The following is an 18672-nucleotide window of genomic DNA, read 5'->3' on the forward strand; positions in this document are numbered from 1 at the left end:
TGAGGATGGTTTTACAAGTATAGGAGAAATGGGCAAACTGAGTTAAGCTGCTGCTATGGAGGGAAAAATTGTCTCCTAAGGTAAAGAAATAATGCTAGAGTAAAGCTCATAGGCACAGAAAACAGATAGAAAAAAACACACAGCAAGTCCATTCATTATCCTCCAGCTTTGTAGTATCCTTCTAGAGCACCCTATTAGCCTAACAGGAAACCAGCTGCGAAGCATAAATGTGATTTGGGGATTTCCTGTACTAGCATCATTAAGCAGAGTATAGAAGTGTACGTTTGCAGCTGTGAGATAATAGCTTAGTAACTGACACAGTGTACTCCTTGGCTACTCAACATCCATACTTACCCTACTACACATATCCATCTTCTGACCACCAACAAAAAGAACTCTATATTTCCACACAACAAGATTCAACTCTCCCTTATATAAATGAAGACATTTTTACCTTCTCACTAGTAATCACTGAATCAATTTCTGGAAGTCAGTCACACCACCCACTTCTGGACCATGTCAATTACTCAGCAAACTCAGCCATTGTCTTGCCTGAATATTCTTCTACTAAAGACTAAATTGTAATGCTAACCTCCAGCAAAACTTATGTAAAATAATAAGAGGGAGAAGGAGAGAGAATGAAATCGTTTTCTCTCTCTATCTGTATACATACACAAACACACATTCATAATAATCGAGGAAGAAAATATACAAAGCTTCTACAGCCTTTATTTCTATAACTGGTCATAAGACCATAATTGATATTTATAACTTCTCTCTTCTTTTCTATTTTTCATTTGTCCTCAATCAGGACAGAACCCTTATCAGCTGATAGTAAAGAACCCCTATCAGCTGATAGGGGTTCTTTACTTGGTAGTGTAATCTAAACTTTTAATACTGAAGCATCTGACTGTTGAGTTGTCCTGCCTTTAAGGTTATAGTTTTCCATTATATTTCATTATTGTACATGGAAATACTGCGAGGCTCCTTAGAGAACCTCCTGGGTTCCAGATGTAGTCCTCCCTGCACCCATTGTATAGCAGCAATTCAATTTTTCCTCAGTAACCTGGATAAGTCATTCCAGTAGTATAAAGTGTACTGCCAGTATACAAAAAGCCCCCAAGGGGCAGGTGTCAGTCTCAACTTCTAATTCAGTGGAGCCATTGTTGTAACTCCTGGCAAAAATATTCTGCCCTTTGGAACCAAAATCTCCACATCAACAGAACTGAAAATTGCAAGTATGGAGGCAAAACTTCTGTGAGTGGTCGTTAAGTGTAACGTTGAGGGGATCCATTTACACTTCCCCCTTGATTACTGACCCCATTATTTTGGTTACAGAAGAGATAGCACCATATACCGGTTGCTGATTCAAAGAGCATTTTCATCTTATATGCTAGAACCCCATCCCTCACCTGGCATTGTGAGTCCAGGAGGCAATTCCATCCTTCTATTAAGCCAACTGTTTCTGGGTGATGGTGTGTATGACAAGAGTGGTGAATTCCATGCTGCACTTCTTTCGCTGTGAAATGAGCTCTTTGACCAGGAGCGATGTTGTGTGGAATGCCAATGATGGTCCGTAAAGCATTCTGAAAGTCCACAAATGCTGGTACTTGCAAAAGCATTTACAAACAGGGAAGGCAAATCCATATCCAAATACATGTCCATTTCAGTGGGGACAAACCTCTGTCTCCTTCATGATGTGGGGATCCACTGTCATCAGCCTGCACCTGGTAGCTGGCTTGTCCCCTGAGGAATGGAGCTTTATTGAGGACTCAGTTTTGGTCTCAGCTGTTGGCCAAGTAGGTATTCATCAGTAACAGTAGCTAGCTCAGTCCATGTTTTTGTTGTTGTGGTTTTGTTTGTTTGTTTTTTTTGCCCAGCTGTGCAGTTTGCAGGATCTTAATTCCCTGACCAGGGATTGAACCTGGGCCCCAGCAGTGAAAGCATTGAATCCTAACCACTGGACTGCCAGGAACTTCCTGGTCAGTTCATGTTGTTAAGCCCATGAATAACCTCCATTCTTGGGCCGCGACCACTTTATACATAGGCCCATTGAGCAAGCCTTCCAGTGGCTGGTGAATTAAGCTGATTGACATATACAGAATATGTCACTTTTTCCTACCTCCCTGATTATTATTATCCTCTGCAATGGGTACTCTTTGAGGGTATTCACAGATATCTTCACCCTCTGTGCCCACTATGAGAGATCCATCCACACAGCTTTTCCCCAGACCCCTTCTCACCAATATTTCAATCCTGTTTTTTATTTATTTTTTATTTACCAAGTCCCTGAACATCCAGCAAAACTGTTGGTAACCACCCACGCATCAAGGTAAATCCATATTTCTGGCCATCTCTTAGTTCAGAAAAAGTGGGCAACTAAATGTATTGCTTGAAGTTCTGACGTCGGGGTATATTTTCCTTTACCATTGTCTAGAGACACTCCTGAGAAGAACTGTAATGCTGGAAGTGACCACTCCAGTTTGTCCCAGAACATTGTCTTGCTCTCTGTAAATCAGGACTGAGCTTCTCCTTCCTCATTCAGCTGGTAATAAGAAACTCCCCTATGGGGAGTTTCCCCCAGGGGTTGACTGCAGGAGTGTAAGCCACCTGCTTAGGCAACTTAGTTGTGCCTTCTAGACCTGCTTGAGCTCAACCTTATACGTACCATTTCCACTGGAGGATAGATGGTTTCTGTGCACATTCAACCTTATGGCTAGGAAGGTCACCCAGTTCATAGTAGGAAACATGGCTTACATGTAACGCATTCAGTATCAGTATCCAGCTAGAAGCTGTTTCTGAAAAGGAGAATTGTTATCTGCAGAAGAGACGTAGATTTGCTTCGAAGCCCTGAGTTCTATGCTTGATTCTCTGATTGCTGCTTGCCAGAGACTTCCTGCAGCCCCACAGATCCTCCACTTGCTCTGGTCTCTTTCAAAACAGGCAGGTTTACAGATTACTTGTAAATGGGATCTAAGGAGCACACTCGCATGTGGTAAATATTACCTCTAAAATCCAAAAAGGCCCACCCGGTGCATCTTCTTTAGTGGTAGACCGTGCAAGGCACAGCAATTTACCTTTCACTTTGGAGGAGATGTCCTGAGATGTTTCATACCATTTGACTCCCAGGAATCTCACATAGGTGAGTCTCTGAATTTTCATAGGGTTTTATCTATTCTCTGATTGGCATATGTCTTACTAAGTCATGAGAAAATACTTGCTACTTCCTGTTCAGGTCATGATCAGGTCCAATCAATATAATGTCGTCAAAGCAGTGGGCCAGTGTGATTTGATGTGGACTAACAAGGTGATCATAATCTCTGCAGACTATATTATGGCAGAGAGCAGGAGAGTTGACATAGTACTGAGGTTACATCAGGTAAAAGCAAATGGCTCTGGTGGCCCTTGCAAATTGGTACAGGAAAAGAAGCACTTTCAAATCAATAGCTACGTACCAAGTGCCAGAGACTCTTGATTTCTGCCAGAAAAGAGACTACATCAAAATAGCAGCTGCGGTTGGAGGTACCCGATGAAGTTTACCATACTGCACTGTCATTCTTGGGGGTCCATCCAACTCCCCTATAGGCCAGACAGGCAACTTAAATGGGGATGCAGTAGGTATCACTACCTCTGTTTTTTGTCAGATCTTTGCTGGTAGTGCTCATCTCTGAGGTCCCATCAGGTATGAGGTATTGCTTTTGGTTTACAATCCTGGTCAGGACAGGAATTTCCAGGGTCTTTCACTTGACCTATTTTTTACCATCATGGTCCTCAGTGGGCAGAGATTCAATGGGACTACTGCAGAGAACATAACAGAATTATCCCACCTGAGTCAGGAAAGGGCTGGGTTATGTATCCTCCACTCAGTCATTGGTTGAGGGCTGTTCTCACATACAGGCAGAGTTGACTCTGGAGGCCAGATAAAATGAACAGGGCACCAGGCAGCATCTGCTACAAAGTTTTTTCTTTGTTGTTGTTGTTATTAAATTTTTATTGAAATATAATTGATTTACAATGTTGTGTTAGTTTCAGGTATACAGCAAAGTGATTCATTTATACATATACATATGCATATATTCTTTTTCAGATTCTTTTCCCTTAGACGTTATCACAAAATATTGAGCATAGTTCCCTGTGCTATACTGTAGGTCCTTGTTGGTAATCTGTTTTATATACAGTAGTGTTGCTACAAAGTTATTTGAATGGGATTTTCTGAGTTCTGTTTTGAACATGTTGAGAAGTTAAGGATATCCAGTCGACTATTGAATTAGTGAGTCTGAAATTCAGAAAAGAAGATCTAGCTCCTCCTCTATACCCCCATGGCCCTGTGCTCACCTCTATCATACTATTTACTATGTTTCATTTGAATGACCTATTTACGTGCTTGCTTGCCTTTTGACCAAACTGAAAAGAGCTGTGTCTTTTCTTTTCTTTTTTTTTTCATTGCTCATTGTGGTACCTGGCACACAGTAATTGTCCAAAGTGAACGTTTTTCTCCTCATCAATGTTTTTGTGCTGTTTTAGGAAACTCTTCCAGAACTGGCACAGTGAGAGCTGACATATAATCAAGAGAGTATCACTTGCATTTTGGATACTGGCACCACGCCTAGCATATCTCAATCAAGCTCTCCGTGGGCAGTGGGGAAAACCTTCTCCCAAGGGAAAATTGGAGTAGTCAGAGTCTATAATTAATTTATAGTGTGCATATTATATATCCTCTGTTAGGATATGATGTTATGTAAATGCATTTAATTGACTGTCTTGCATCCCAAAGGAATGCTGTCCCTTATTGAAACCATACAAATTCTTAAAACTTGGCTGATAACATTCATACAGAATTTAGATTGTTTCCTGAGAACAATAACAAAAAAGGAATTATCAGTATTATATTAATCACACTGTCTTTTTCAAATAGGAAATTATCACCAAAAACCCATGTATGAAAGGAAATATGTTTGGTCTGAAATACAATGCGTGTGTAGAGTTTAGAGTCATTGAAACCCAATGATCAAGTTCCCTCAGTTGCATTAACAAATAAACAGGTGTGCGATTCCTAGTACTTGTGCAACTGGTTGGAATAAGATCAGAAGTTGCCATGATTCAGTGACTTCTGGGAGCACACAGTCCTATTATATACTTATGCAGAAATAAGATGATAACTTGGTTTACATTACTCTTGTTCTATATGTCACATGCTACAATACACCAAAATTTTATATTTTTCAGTTGTGTGTCACTTTAGGTTTTTTTTTTTTTTTAATTTGGAGCCAGAATTGTCTCATATAGCTGTCTGGTTTCCCTGGCATGTTACTGATCTGTATTTGGGTCATAAATATCTTGGAAATGTCTGACCTCTAGGGCAGTGGGGGAAAGGGAATTAAGCTTGTGAGAAACAGCACATGGCTCTTTTCCATGGTGACCCACTTTGTTCACCTCTCAGAAAAACATGAAAAAAGACAGCTGGGTGGAGACAGCCAAAGCCACCATTTGGTTGTAGAAATGGATAATAAGGAAGGACAGAGTACAGATTTGCAAGGACAGGGCAATATAAAAACAACAGCAAAGAGAAAGAAATAATTGAAGTCTCCTTGTATGAAAGAAGCAATATTAATTCTTATCCAAACATGTTATGGGTGTAATATTCATCACATTATAGTGATGCTGATTTCTTGGGCGTTGCAACATGTGAAATTTCTTGGCATGTGAAATTTGTTTACATAGTTTGTGTCCAGGTTGGTTCACCCAGTTACCTAATAAGGCCAAGGGTTAGTTTTCATATTGGCCAGTTAGCTCTATAGACAGAAAAGATCTGTTCCTTTGCTGTAGCTAGTGCTATCCAATTCAGACCTCTCACAAGCATAGGCCATTGATTATGTGGGCAACTCAAAGCAATTTTTCTCCTGATATAGGTAACAAGGTAAGTAACAAGAAATAATAATTAGCCTTACTGAACCTTTAGCACATAAACTATGTTTAAACTCTCTATTTGCATTGTCTCATTTAATCCTCATCAAACTGCCATGTTCAGGTAAAGAAATAGGCTTTAAAACGTTAAGCTTACCATATAAGTCATTCAGATATTAAACAATAAAGCTGGAATTTGAACTCCCCCCCCCAAAATAATAATTTACCTTTGTTTAGCATGTTTTGGTTTACTAATGGCAATTTACATACACGCATGCACTTAATCTTTTCAGTCTTGTGAGATGGGAGTTATTATCCTATTTAACAAACGTGGGAATGGAGACTTTGAGAGATCACTCAACTAGTAGGTGTCAGGGACAGTATTCAAAGCTGAGTCTGCTACTTCCAGGTTTCAGGATCTTTCAACCTTCAGACAGCTGAGGTCAGGCATATGTGTATTTATGTTGAAGTTAAAGTCTGTACAGTACAAACTGCAATGCAGATTTCATAATTATCCAGATTCTTCAGGTCCTATAGGGTCCAGCCACTTCATTTTTGCTTAATGAAGTTAAAAACATGAAGTGTTATCACTGAAAATAAGCATATGTAATAAGTATTCGATCCACTGGAGTACCTCAGGTATGATACTAGAAATCTTATATTCTCTACTACTTATTTCATTATGTGTCCTAACTGGTGGAACACAACTTCTCTGCAATTGAATTATCTGAGAATTGTTCTTCTAATAATTCTCTATATTATTAGATAACAAAATGCATTTGTATTACCCTTTTTAATGTATTGATTTGGCCAAAAAGTTCGTTCGAGTTACGGAAAAATCTGAACGAACTTTTTGACCAACCCAATATCATTTAGCAACCATTCACAGTTTAGATAAAAATTATGTATTTGACTAGTAAGAAATGACTTCTTTCATTCCTTTCTTAGAACTATAATTTATATTTTTATATTCTGATTTTGAAATACATTGCAATTACACAAATATACTATTTTTAGCTTAAATCTCAGTTTGTCTTGAAATTGATTGCCTTGACAAATGAATACAATGTTTATATTTTAAAACAAAAGTGGTTTGGGCATTCCCTGGTGGTCCAGTGATTAGGACTCCACGCTTCCACTGTAGGGGGCCTGGGTTCAACCCCTGGTTGGGGAACTAAGATCCCACAAGCTGCATGGTGCAGCCAAAAAAATAAAAATAAAACAAAACTGGTTTAAGTTGCTGGGGATGGTAGGAGGATGAAAATCTGTTATAGTTAGGAAGAAATAAATTTAGAGTTTAAAGTAACTCACCAAAGCCCTATTTCTGCTTGGATAGGTATATATTTAAGCTGACTTCAAACTATGTATTTTAAAAAAATTTTTATTGGCCTATAGTTGATTTACAATGTTGTGTTAGTTTCAGGTGTACAGCAAAGTGATTCAGTTATACATATGCATGTATCCACACTTTTTATTTTATTTTATTTTTAGATTCTTTTCCCATATAGGCCATTACGGAGTATTGAGTAGAGTTCCCTGAGCTATACAGCAGGTTCGTATTAGTTGCCTATTTTACATATAGTAGTGTGTAAATGTCAGTCCCAATCAAAACTATGTATTTTTAATTGGATTTCTACACAAACTGACAATTGAGAACCTCTAATCAGTGGTTCCAAATGGTGAGCCTCTGAGTTAGATTACTGTGTTCAAATGACAGTGTTTTAAAACCCATTTTATTCACAGATGCAAATATTGAAGGCAGTACACACACATATATACATGCACAAACACATGCCTACGCACAATGCACATAAGTGTGAGTGTGTGTGTGTGTAAGGTAGAAAGATTTCAGAATTCTCTCTTTTTAGAAGAGACACTAATTCCTTCCTTGTTTTGTGTTACTAAACAAGCATTATTTTTGTGTCTCTCTGTGTTCGTGTCTGAATAAATGTTTATATATGTATATATTAATCTAAAAATAAAAGCAAAGCTTTCTCCTATATATGAAAATAATAATTGTATGTTTAAGTACAGTCATCTTTAACTTTACAGAATATATTCTCCAAAATCAAGAAACTAGAGCATTTTTACAGAGCATCTGCTCTGTGCTTAGTTTTATGTAGAGGAGGATACAGAAGTATAAGTCACTCTGGTCCTTGTTTTAAAGTTTTATGAAAATAGGTAACACATTTTGTTGAGAATGTGTTACAGCAGAAACTCCCAGAGAACTGCTAGAAACCGATTGATGCTATTCAGCTCAGTCCAGTTGAAGATGCACATACCCTGAGACCCAGAAATTTCATTTCTAGCTATCTTTTATGGAAAAATCCTTGGATGTGCGCACAAGGAGATGGAAGGGAAACATGAATTGCAGCAGTTTTTGTAAAAGCGTTAAACTGGAAGGATTTCCAAAGTCTATCCACAGTAGGAACAGATAAATAGAGTGTGGTATTTTCATACGGTGGATTATGTAGCAGTAAAAATTTCTATGGCTATAGGCAAACATGGATCAAGGTCAAAAACATAACATTGAGTGGGAGAGGGTGGAAAAAGCTGATAGCACCTGGTATTTGCAGGCAGGCTCCCACTCAGGTCCTCTCCCAAGCAAACAAACAACAACATCAAAAACCTTAATGTGGGCTTCCCTGGTGGCTCAGTGGTTGAGAGTCCGCCTGCCGATGCAGGGAACACGGGTTTGTGCCCCGGTCCGGGAAGATTCCACATGCCGCGGAGCATCTGGGCCCGTGAGCCATGGCCGCTGAGCCTGCGCGTCCGGAGCCTGTGCTCCGCAACGGGAGAGGCCACAACAGTGAGAGGCCTGCGTACTGCAAAACAACAACAATAACAAAAAAAAACTTAATGTTAAGGAAAAAAAAGTCACAGAAGAATATATTCAGTGTGATTCCACTTATACAAAACTCAAACACTAAACAGTATTATTGGGGGATACATGTAAAGTAATCTATTTTAAAAAGGAAGGGAATGATTAACTGAAAATGTTACTAGTGCTACTTTTAGGGAGAGAGAGTGGGGATGTGGTCTAAGTAAGACATCCAGAGAGTTCAAGGTACAGATTATATTCTATTTATTAGCTTGGATGGTGGATACACAACCACTTGTTTCATCAATGGTCTTTAAATTATGCATATACTATATATGCTCTCTTGTATGTATATTTCACAATACAATAAAATATATATATATATAACAGAAAAGAGACCAGAAGATTTTACATCATCACAATAATGTTAGTTGTATTAGATTGTTTGGCTATAGGTAATTTTTTTTCTTTTTCCACATTTTCTGTAATGTATTTTAGTAATTTTATAATTAAAATATATTAAATATATTATATATAATACAATATATTAAATAATCTACTTATAGGGAAATGGCAATATTCTGACTTAGTCTAATTAAGTCACAAAATATAACTTGCAGTGGTTTTAGTTAGGATAATGAATTTCACAAGTATCTGAGAAATACCAGTGTTAAAAGAACATTCTGAAGGTGAAAGTTCTACCAACATGTAGTCTTGAGGAGCTCAGATGCTGCTAATCTGTTCTGAGAGCAGGAGCTGCTTCCTTTTAAAAATGAATATCGGACTTCCCTGGTGGCGCAGTGGTTGAGAGTCTGCCTGCCGATGCAGGGGACACGGGTTCGTGCCCCGGTCCGGGAGGATCCCACATGCCGCGGAGCGGCTGGGCCCGTGAGCCATGGCTGCTGACCCTGCGCGTCCAGAGCCTGTGCTCCGCAACGGGAGATGCCACAAAAGTGAGAGGCCCGTGTAAAAAAAAAAAAATGAATATAACATTCTGAGTTGAAGGGAGAAGACATAGTTATACAGTAGAAGCAATTTTTCTAGAAGCAGCCAAGAATCTCCTCTTCTGAACAGATTTACCCAATCTCTCTCCCCCTCCTGAGAGAACTATTCTCTCCCTATCTTTCTGCTTTGTACACACTCCTGTGGTTGCCCAGATCACACAGTAATATTGTTATTTGCCACCTGGGCTCTCCCCACTTAGGCTCTAAGCTCCCTGTGGGCAGGGCCTAACCATAGTCACTTTATATCTCCAATTTTCACTACTGTGCCTCAACAGAGTAGCTGCCTAGATAATGTTTATTAAACTAAACAAAAGAGGCAGTACAAAATTTGAAACATGGCGTGGCCTGAATTTATAAAACACATGGCTACGGAAACCTGAATATTCTAGGAGGCTAATCTTCATGCAGAATTAATCAATGCTTTTCTACAATATTTACATAGAAGCTCTAGAGATAATATTATTATATCCATCATAAAAACTTACAAATATTGCACAACACTATAAACACAATAAATTGGTAACTTCTGGGTACACATCAGTATCTTCTGCATATTGTGTTTGTGCCACCCCTCCCCATCTCCACCCTTCTTCTGTCTAGCACAGGCTGTAAAGCTCAAATCTGCTATTTTTAGCAGGGATCAGAGGGCCTTGACCTCCACCTAAAATGACGGTATGCAGGTGAGAATATAACAGCAGAACCAGCCATGATAGGGCAAAGTATTTTTTGGTTATAATCTTCGGTTGTAAAGACAAAAAAATGCTTCCATGTCAAAAGATGGAAAACAGCTCAAACACCCCCAGGAGAACCAGTAGGAACACAGCAGCAGTTTCCCTCTGGCACCTAAACATTTGTAAACTACTAATATGACATACTCACATGATGTTCAAAAGTCTTAGACATCTTCCTGCAATGTCTAAAGGCAGGCAGAAAAGAAAGAACCTCTTTTTTCTTTCCTACTGACTTTCTTGGGATTTGAGTGGTAGAACTATGCTGAAACAATTGGCCTGCTTTGTTAGAAACATGTTAATTCAAAACTTCAGGGCGAGGGAAGTTAATCCTGGTAGGTCTGGTCTCTATCTGGACAGTTTCTTTTCAGATTTGTTTGGTAGAGAGAAATCAGATTTCTCAAAAGTGTATTCACTTGTTATTGAAAAAACAAACAAAGAAACAAAGAAAAGAAACACCTACAAAAGCATGCAGGTGGATAGTTTATTGATTAAATTTCCTAATAAAACATCCAAATCCAAATTGCCTTGGTTTAGGCTAACCTAAACTACTGATGCAACCATTTTGTATGAATTTAATAGCAAGTATAGGCCAATGGATCAAGCTTATGTCCAATTTGCTCCTTCTTCCTGGATACCAGGATCACTACGTAAAATAGTGGTTAAGACTGTGGGTCCTAGTATCAGATTGTCTGCTATTGAATTCTGACTTCACCACTGTCTGGCTGCGGGATCAAGTTACTTAAACTCTCTGAGTCTATTTCTGCATCTGTATGTGTTATGGGCATTACAATTATGTCAGTATGTATAAACCACTTAGTACAGTGCAAGACAGTTAATTATTGATGACCAAGTGTGGATTTATTGTGAAGCTAATGACATTTAGCTTCAGGCTCCTCACTTGCCTGGGTTCCTTCAGAGGTCTCAGGATGGACCCTAGCAGAATGTTCACATATGTGTTTTTTTTTTTTTTTTTTTTTTTTAGTTTTCCAAAAGCAAGATGTTTTAACTGCAGTCAGTTAAGGCTGCTGTCTTTCTCCACGTCAAATCGCACTGTACCATTTTCCCTTGTGTTTGGAGGTGCTTAGGGTCCACCAGTATTTTGGGGATCTGGCTAAGGGGAAGCTGAGTTGTGGGACACACCATTTTAACTGAAATTTGGAAACACATTTTGGAAGGTTTCAACAAAACAATTGAGAAATTATAAACCTCTAATTTGGATGTAAAAGAAAAGTGCCTTCTTTGTCATCTATAAGTGTTTTTATTTAAGAACTAAGATAAAATTCTGATTAAAAAATTAATGAGATATGAAATAAAATTGATAAAAATGCATGATAAAATCAATGGAATGCGCTTGGATATCAAGAAACTAATTTGAACAGATTTTTTTTCCAGATCATTCCAAAAGTGGTAGTCCCCTAAAAGGAAGAGAGAATATTCTAGTAGAAGTAATAGATAGGCTCTTGGATTGTTTCATACTCTCATCAAAAAAAAAAAAATTATCATGGCATTTCCTCAATTTTTAAAAATAAATAAATAAATTTATTTATTTATTTGGCTGCATTGGGTCTTTGTTGCTCTGCAAGGGCTTTCTCTAGATGCGGCGAGCGGGGGCTACTCTTCATTGCGGTGTGTGGGCTTCTCATTGTGGTGGCTTCCCTTGTTGCAGAGCATGGGCTCTAGGCACGCAGACTTCAGTATTTGTGGCGCGTGGGCTCAGTAGTTGTGGCTCGCAGGCTTAGTTGTTCTGTGGCATGTGGTATCTCCCCAGACCAGGGCTCGAACCTGTGTCCCCTGCATTGGCAGGCAGATTCTTAACCACTGCGCCACCAGGGAAGTCCATTTTCTCAATTTTTGATGCTTGTGTGGAAGATTTTACTTTCCAGAGATGATCCCAACAATACCTCCCATCTCACACGCTCTTCTTACTGTGTGATCAACATGCCTCTCATCAAGAGGTGGAGTCTCTGTTCCCTTGCCCTTGAACCTGGAACATGAGCAGACTCTTGAATGTGGCTGAAGGAATGCTGATTAAGGCAGAATAATGGCACCCAAAGATGTCCATGTCCTAATCCCCAGAACATGTGAACATGGCATGTTATATGGTGAGGGGGGGATTAAGATTGCAGATGGAATTAAGCTTGCTAGTCAATGGACTTTGAGATGGAGAGATTATTGTAGATCATCCAGGTAATTACCCAATGTAATTACAAGGATCTTTATAAGTGGAAAAGGAAGACAGAAGAGTCAGCATTGAGAAAGATTTGAAAAGGCTACGATGCTGGCTTTGAAGATGAAGGAAGGGGCCATGAGCCAAGGAATGCAGTGGTGTCTAGAAGCTGGAAAAGGCAAGGAAATATATTTTCCATAGAGCCTCCAGATAGAATGCAGCCCTGCCGACACCTTGATTTTAGCTCAGTGAAACCCATTTCAAGCTTGAGACCTCCAGAAGTACAAGATAGTAAATGTGTTGTTTTAAGTTGCTACATCTGTGGTAATTTGTCATAGTAGCAATATGAAACTACTATAGAAGCTATGTGACTGCCAAGCCTAGTTCTTAAAATGAGGTAGTGTTCACCCAGTTTTCTTTGAGCGTTGTCACCATGCCACAAAGAAGTAGAAAGACCACGTGGAGAGTCTACCTGTGTAGGGGTCCAGACAGCAGCCTCAGCTGAGGTCCCAGCCCACAGTCAACGTCAACTGCTGACACGTAAGGAATGAGCCACAACGTGGCTCCAGCTCCAGCCACCATCTGAATGCAACTTTGTGAAAAACCCCAAGTAACGACTGCTAGCTGAGCTTAGCCAAACCCAGAACTGTGGAAGATGATAATACATTTATTGTTGCTGGTTAAGCCACTAAGTTTTGGGTGATTCATTATCCAACAATAGATCACTGGAACATGAGTATATGTCAACTCCTAAAAATTTATGATTTTTCTGGATTTGTCCCATTTAAAATAAATATTCACTTTCATATCTAATTTGTATTTCTAAATTCTACTTTTTCCTAGAGAGAACCGCTCCAAACTGTAAAGTTTCAACTCCCCCTCCCCCCTCCCCACAAGAGAAAAAAAAAAATCCCAACTAGTTCCTGCATGTAGTCATAATTTCTTGTTCAGAATGTGGTTGAAAAACATAATATGTGTAATTAAACAGACTTGAGAATCTTGAAATAAAGAAATCTTTATTTTTAGAAGTTAAACCCTCATTTTGAAGACACTTAAAAACAAAAGCAAAATTTAAGCTTATATTACTTGTTCATATCACTTTATTTTTTTTTTTTTTTTTTTTTTTTTTTTTTTTGCGGTATGCGGGCCTCTCACTGTTGTGGCCTCCCCCGTTGCGGAGCACAGGCTCCGGACGCGCAGGCTCCGGACGCGCAGGCTCAGCGGCCATGGCTCACGGGCCCAGCCGCTCCGCGGCATATGGGATCCTCCCAGACCGGGGCACGAACCCGTATCCCCTGCATCGGCAGGCGGACTCTCAACCACTGCGCCACCAGGGAGGCCCGTTCATATCACTTTAAATGCCAATTGCCTTTTCATTTGAGATGAACATGTAATACTTTCACAGAAAATAAAAACTTCCTTTAGGAATAAGACAATATATTCAACAGATGTCTTCTAAGTGATTCTTGCTGACAGTGTCAATTTCCCATAGCACTGTGATGTCAAGACAAGACTGGAAGTATTTGACTTAGGTTATGGTTCTTGGGATAAATCATAAAAGAGGAATGTGTTATGTAAATAATAAGGTACAGTGTCCCAGAATGCAGCCTGTGCTACTTCAAATATATTTGCCTTGGAACAGACCCACCATTTTGAGATAATCAGCTCTGATTTCAGGAATCGCCATATTCTCAGTTGCACCCCCCTTTGCCGGTCTTTCCGGCAGGGGCTACTCCATTTATTCCAGTTGACTTTCATCATAACAGAAAGAGGTCTGGATACTAAAGTCAAGAGTCAGCCTCAGAGGCAAGTGAGCTTTGAGTTCTCGGGTTTCAGAGATAGTTTGCACAAGACTCACTTGCAGGCTAGCAGGGCTGGGAGGGCTAATCTGGCTGGCTGGAAAAAGCCTTGCTGTGGTCATTCAGAGGGCCTCTACAGTGAAGATAACTCCCTCAATTCCAAAATTGAGTACATCAGCATGTGGGAACGAATATCCCTAACTCTTGCATAAATAAACTCCCTGAAAGGCGCAACATACTTCTATCTTTAACAATAACAGCAACAAAATATCTATACCAAAATAGATTAGAATGTTGGATTTGCTATTTCAGATTTGAGCTCTTGTCCATAAGAAAGTCAGAAAGCAGGGCCTCCCTGGTGGCGCAGTGGTTAAGAGTCCGCCTGCCGATGCAGGGGATACGGGTTCGTGCCCCGGTCTGGGAGGATCCCATATGCCGCGGAGCGGCTGGGCCCGTGAGCCATGGCCGCTGGGCCTGCGCGTCCGGAGCCTGTGCTCCGCAACGGGAGAGGCCACGGCAGTGAGAGGCCCGCATACCGCAAAAAGAAAAAAAAAAAAAAAAAAGAAAGAAAGTCAGAAAGCAGAATATATGAGATATTCCCTGATTTATTCTCTGATTGCTTGAAGAAAGGAATTCATTGTCTGCCTATAAATTCGCATTCTTTCAAGTTCACATTCAAAAATGAACCTTTGGGGGCTTCCCTGGTGGTGCAGTGGTTGAGAGTCCACCTGCTGATGCAGGGGACACGGATTCATGCCCCGGTCTGGGAAGATCCCACGTGCCGCGGAGCGGCTGGGCCCGTGAGCCATGGCCGCTGAGCCTGCGCGTCCGCATCCTGTGCTCCGCAACGGGAGAGGCCACAACAGTGAGAGGCCCGCGCACCGCAAAAAAATAAAAGACAAAAAACAAACAAACAAAAACGCTTGGTTAAAAAATCTTAATTATTTCAACCCCTGGTTAGGTTATACTTTCCCTGTTTCTCTCTCTCTGACAAGAATTCCTGTCTCCTTTACAGGTTCTGCTAGTAAGGTTACTCTAAGCACAAGACGTTTGGGGCTGCAAACCACCCTTAAGAACAGAAAACAGCCTAGGCAGAGAGCTAGAAATAGCGAGCAGAGGGGAAGAGGAAGTGTGGCCTCTTGTCAGCTTTACCCATCCTGATCTTGAGCTTCTTTCCCTTGTAGGGCTGCTTTCCTTTGATGAGGTTAGGGATGATCCCTTCTTGAAGTCACAGCATTGTGAAAGCCCCATCAGCCCAGGAGTACATAGCAAAAGTGCTTTTACACCTGTTTGTATTTAATCTTTACCTCAGGTAGAAGCAACTACTCCCTGGGGTCTCCTCTCCCCTGGCCATTTGTTTATTTGTATGTTTGCTTTTTCAGATTAGAAAGCTGAAGCTCCTGGGACTTCCCTGGCAGTCCAGTGGTTAAGTCTCTGCCCTTCCAAAGCAGGGGACATGAGTTCCATCCCTGGTCTGGGAACTAAGATCCCACATGCCGTGTGGCTTGGCCAAAAGAATTAAAAAAAAAAAAAAAAAAAAAAAAAAAGCTAAGGCTCTGGATAAATCAAATTATTCAAGGTATTTGAGGAATTATCTCCAGTGAGTAGGAAAGCTGGGACTCAAAGTCAGGTATTTTGATCATTTGCCCTACACCTCAGATACACCAAGGCATATTCTGGGACTGTGTTTTATTTATCAATTTTTGTGTCTATGCCTAGTACCATGCCTGGCATCTAGTGTGTGTTCATTAAACGTCTGTTGAATAAAAAGCCAGGGTTTATTATCCAAACCTATCATTTGTGAGAAGGAAGATGATACCTGGAAAGTTTTGTGGGAATTTTGATGCCTTACAAAGTTCAGGGAGGTTGAGTTTAAGGCATTTGGGGCAGCAGCCACTTGGGAATATGCTATTTTCTTTTCAAGGTAGAAGCTTAAGTGTGGGTGGGTTTGAAGGACACTCCTCGGGAGTCGAGGATTCGCTGAATGAAGGCATTGTTTCTGTGTGGCTGTGCTGCTGTTTATTTCCTGCTCTGTGCCCACCTTCTGGTTTCACAGATTCAGATGTCACTGAGGACAGCTGGTTCCCTGTCAGGCCTCCATGGGGTTATGGGGGGCAGACTATCACCCAACCCCACTGCACCTCCATCAGTGTGCTGCAGAAGACCAAATATAATGAGATAAGTCCCCTCCAAGCCCTTCTTGAGGACTGCCACATTTCTGATTCCCTATTTTGTATGCGCACGTGATGAAGGAAAATTGCCCTCAAGAGAGCTTAGCAAAGACTGAAAGGCAGCTGACAGGTAAAGGCTGATTAGCCTCGGGGAGAATGTCTTTTTGATACCTAAGACCTACAACTGTAGCAAAGTGAGCCAACGTGATAAGGACAAATAGAGCCTGGAGGAAGGCTGCCATTAAAAATTTTTTTTTTAATTTTTGAAATTAAAAAAATTAACACACATCCAAAAACAAAAAAGAATCAGCAGAGTCAAAAGAGAAGACTTGCATCATTTTCTCCCCCAGAAGATAATCATTGTTAAAAGGAGGTGTTTTTTTTTTTTTTAAAAAAAGGATGATTTAATTACTGGACCAGTTTTTTTTTTTTTTTTTTTTTTTTTTTTTTTTTTTTGCTGTATGTGGGCCTCTCACTGTTGTGGCCTCTCCTGTTGCGGAGCACAGGCTCCGGACACACAGGCTCAGCGTCCATGGCTCACGGGCCCAGCTGCTCCACGGCATGTGGGATCCTCCCAGACTGGGGCATGAACCCATGTCCCCTGCATCGGCAGGCGGACTCTCAACCACTGCGCCACCAGGGAAGCCCTGGACCAGTTATTTTTTAATGATTGCTTTCTTTTATCTTAAAAAGATACGTGGAGTAAAATGAACAAGGGGCTCCATATCAGAGAACTTGATAAGTCTTTTCTATACTGAACAGGATCTGCAAAGAGGAGGAAATTCAACAGCATTTACAAAGCTTTCTTGAGAGAGAACTGCTCATCGTTCAAGAGGCTGCCTGTTAAAAGATACATCAAATAACAATTATAAAAGAAATAGGATACATTTTGTAGACCTTTATAACAGTTAATGATGTAGGCAAAGGCCAATTTCTCCATTTCTTCCTTTTTGTCTTATATCTTCTCTATTATTTAAAAAATCTTCTATCACATAATTTTACATTTCCTTCTTCACATCACTTATTCTATAACTTATGTTCCTCTTCTACCTTTGCCCTTTTACTTGAAAAAAGTCCCCATTTGTTAATGTAATTTTATTAAATTTCCAAAACCCTGAACAAGGCCACACCTCTCTGAAATAGGAGGATTAGCTCTTTGAGCTGCCTTCCCACAAGTTGCTCTGTGCTCCAGACATCTATGTCTAGTCCCAGCTAACAAGCAAAGGGATCTATTTCTAAAATTCCTTAGCTGCTCTGGAAAAAAGAAAAAGCTGTTGTGAAAGCTATGTTATGTGCATATTTTACAAGTAACCAAACAATTTTACAAGTAACCAAACATGCACAGAAAACATACAGAAGGGCAGAAAAGAGAAATCAGTTCCTTAGGGCTAATTATTTAGAGTAGAACTCGAGAAAGTGCTATTTACCGATTTGCATATTTAGCAGATGGCCAGCGAGGAACTGAAGCAAGAGAAAGTAAAGAAAATAACTATAAACGTTGGGGGAGAGCCTCTTACATCCCCCAAAAGATATTCCATGTGAAAATTCTCCGGACTAAGGCACTCTTTGCTTTGCTTTTTGTCCCGCCTCAGGAGAGGTGTCGCCTCTTAATAACAACTCTGTAATGGACAATAAATGATAATTTATGGGTGACCAAGGACCAAGAAGCCTCTCTGAGTCTTCATTAAAACAACAATACAAGTACAACCTCAGGAGGTAGGCAATTATTAGATGTTTGCTTGCCATTGTCAATGTGCACAGGTAATTTTTTGTTTTTAAAAGGCCCTTTATTGAATATTTATTTTTATTACGGAAAAATTTCAAGGTACACAAAAGTAGAAAGAATAGTATAACAAACCCTCCCGTATCCATCACCCAGTTTCAACAACTCTTTTTGCCAATCTTGTTTCACAGTTCCTCTCCATTTTTTTTTCCCTTTTGGTCGGTAAACTTTAAAGCGAATACAAAGATGATAGCATTTTACTCGTAAATATTTCAGTAAGCACCCCGACAATTTTACAATAACTTGACTGGTTATCGCAAAATTGACCTGCAGAACAAAATAAAGAAGGAAC

Source organism: Mesoplodon densirostris, chromosome 1 (assembly GCF_025265405.1).
Source record: "Mesoplodon densirostris isolate mMesDen1 chromosome 1, mMesDen1 primary haplotype, whole genome shotgun sequence".
Classification (NCBI taxonomy): Eukaryota; Metazoa; Chordata; class Mammalia; order Artiodactyla; family Ziphiidae; genus Mesoplodon; species Mesoplodon densirostris.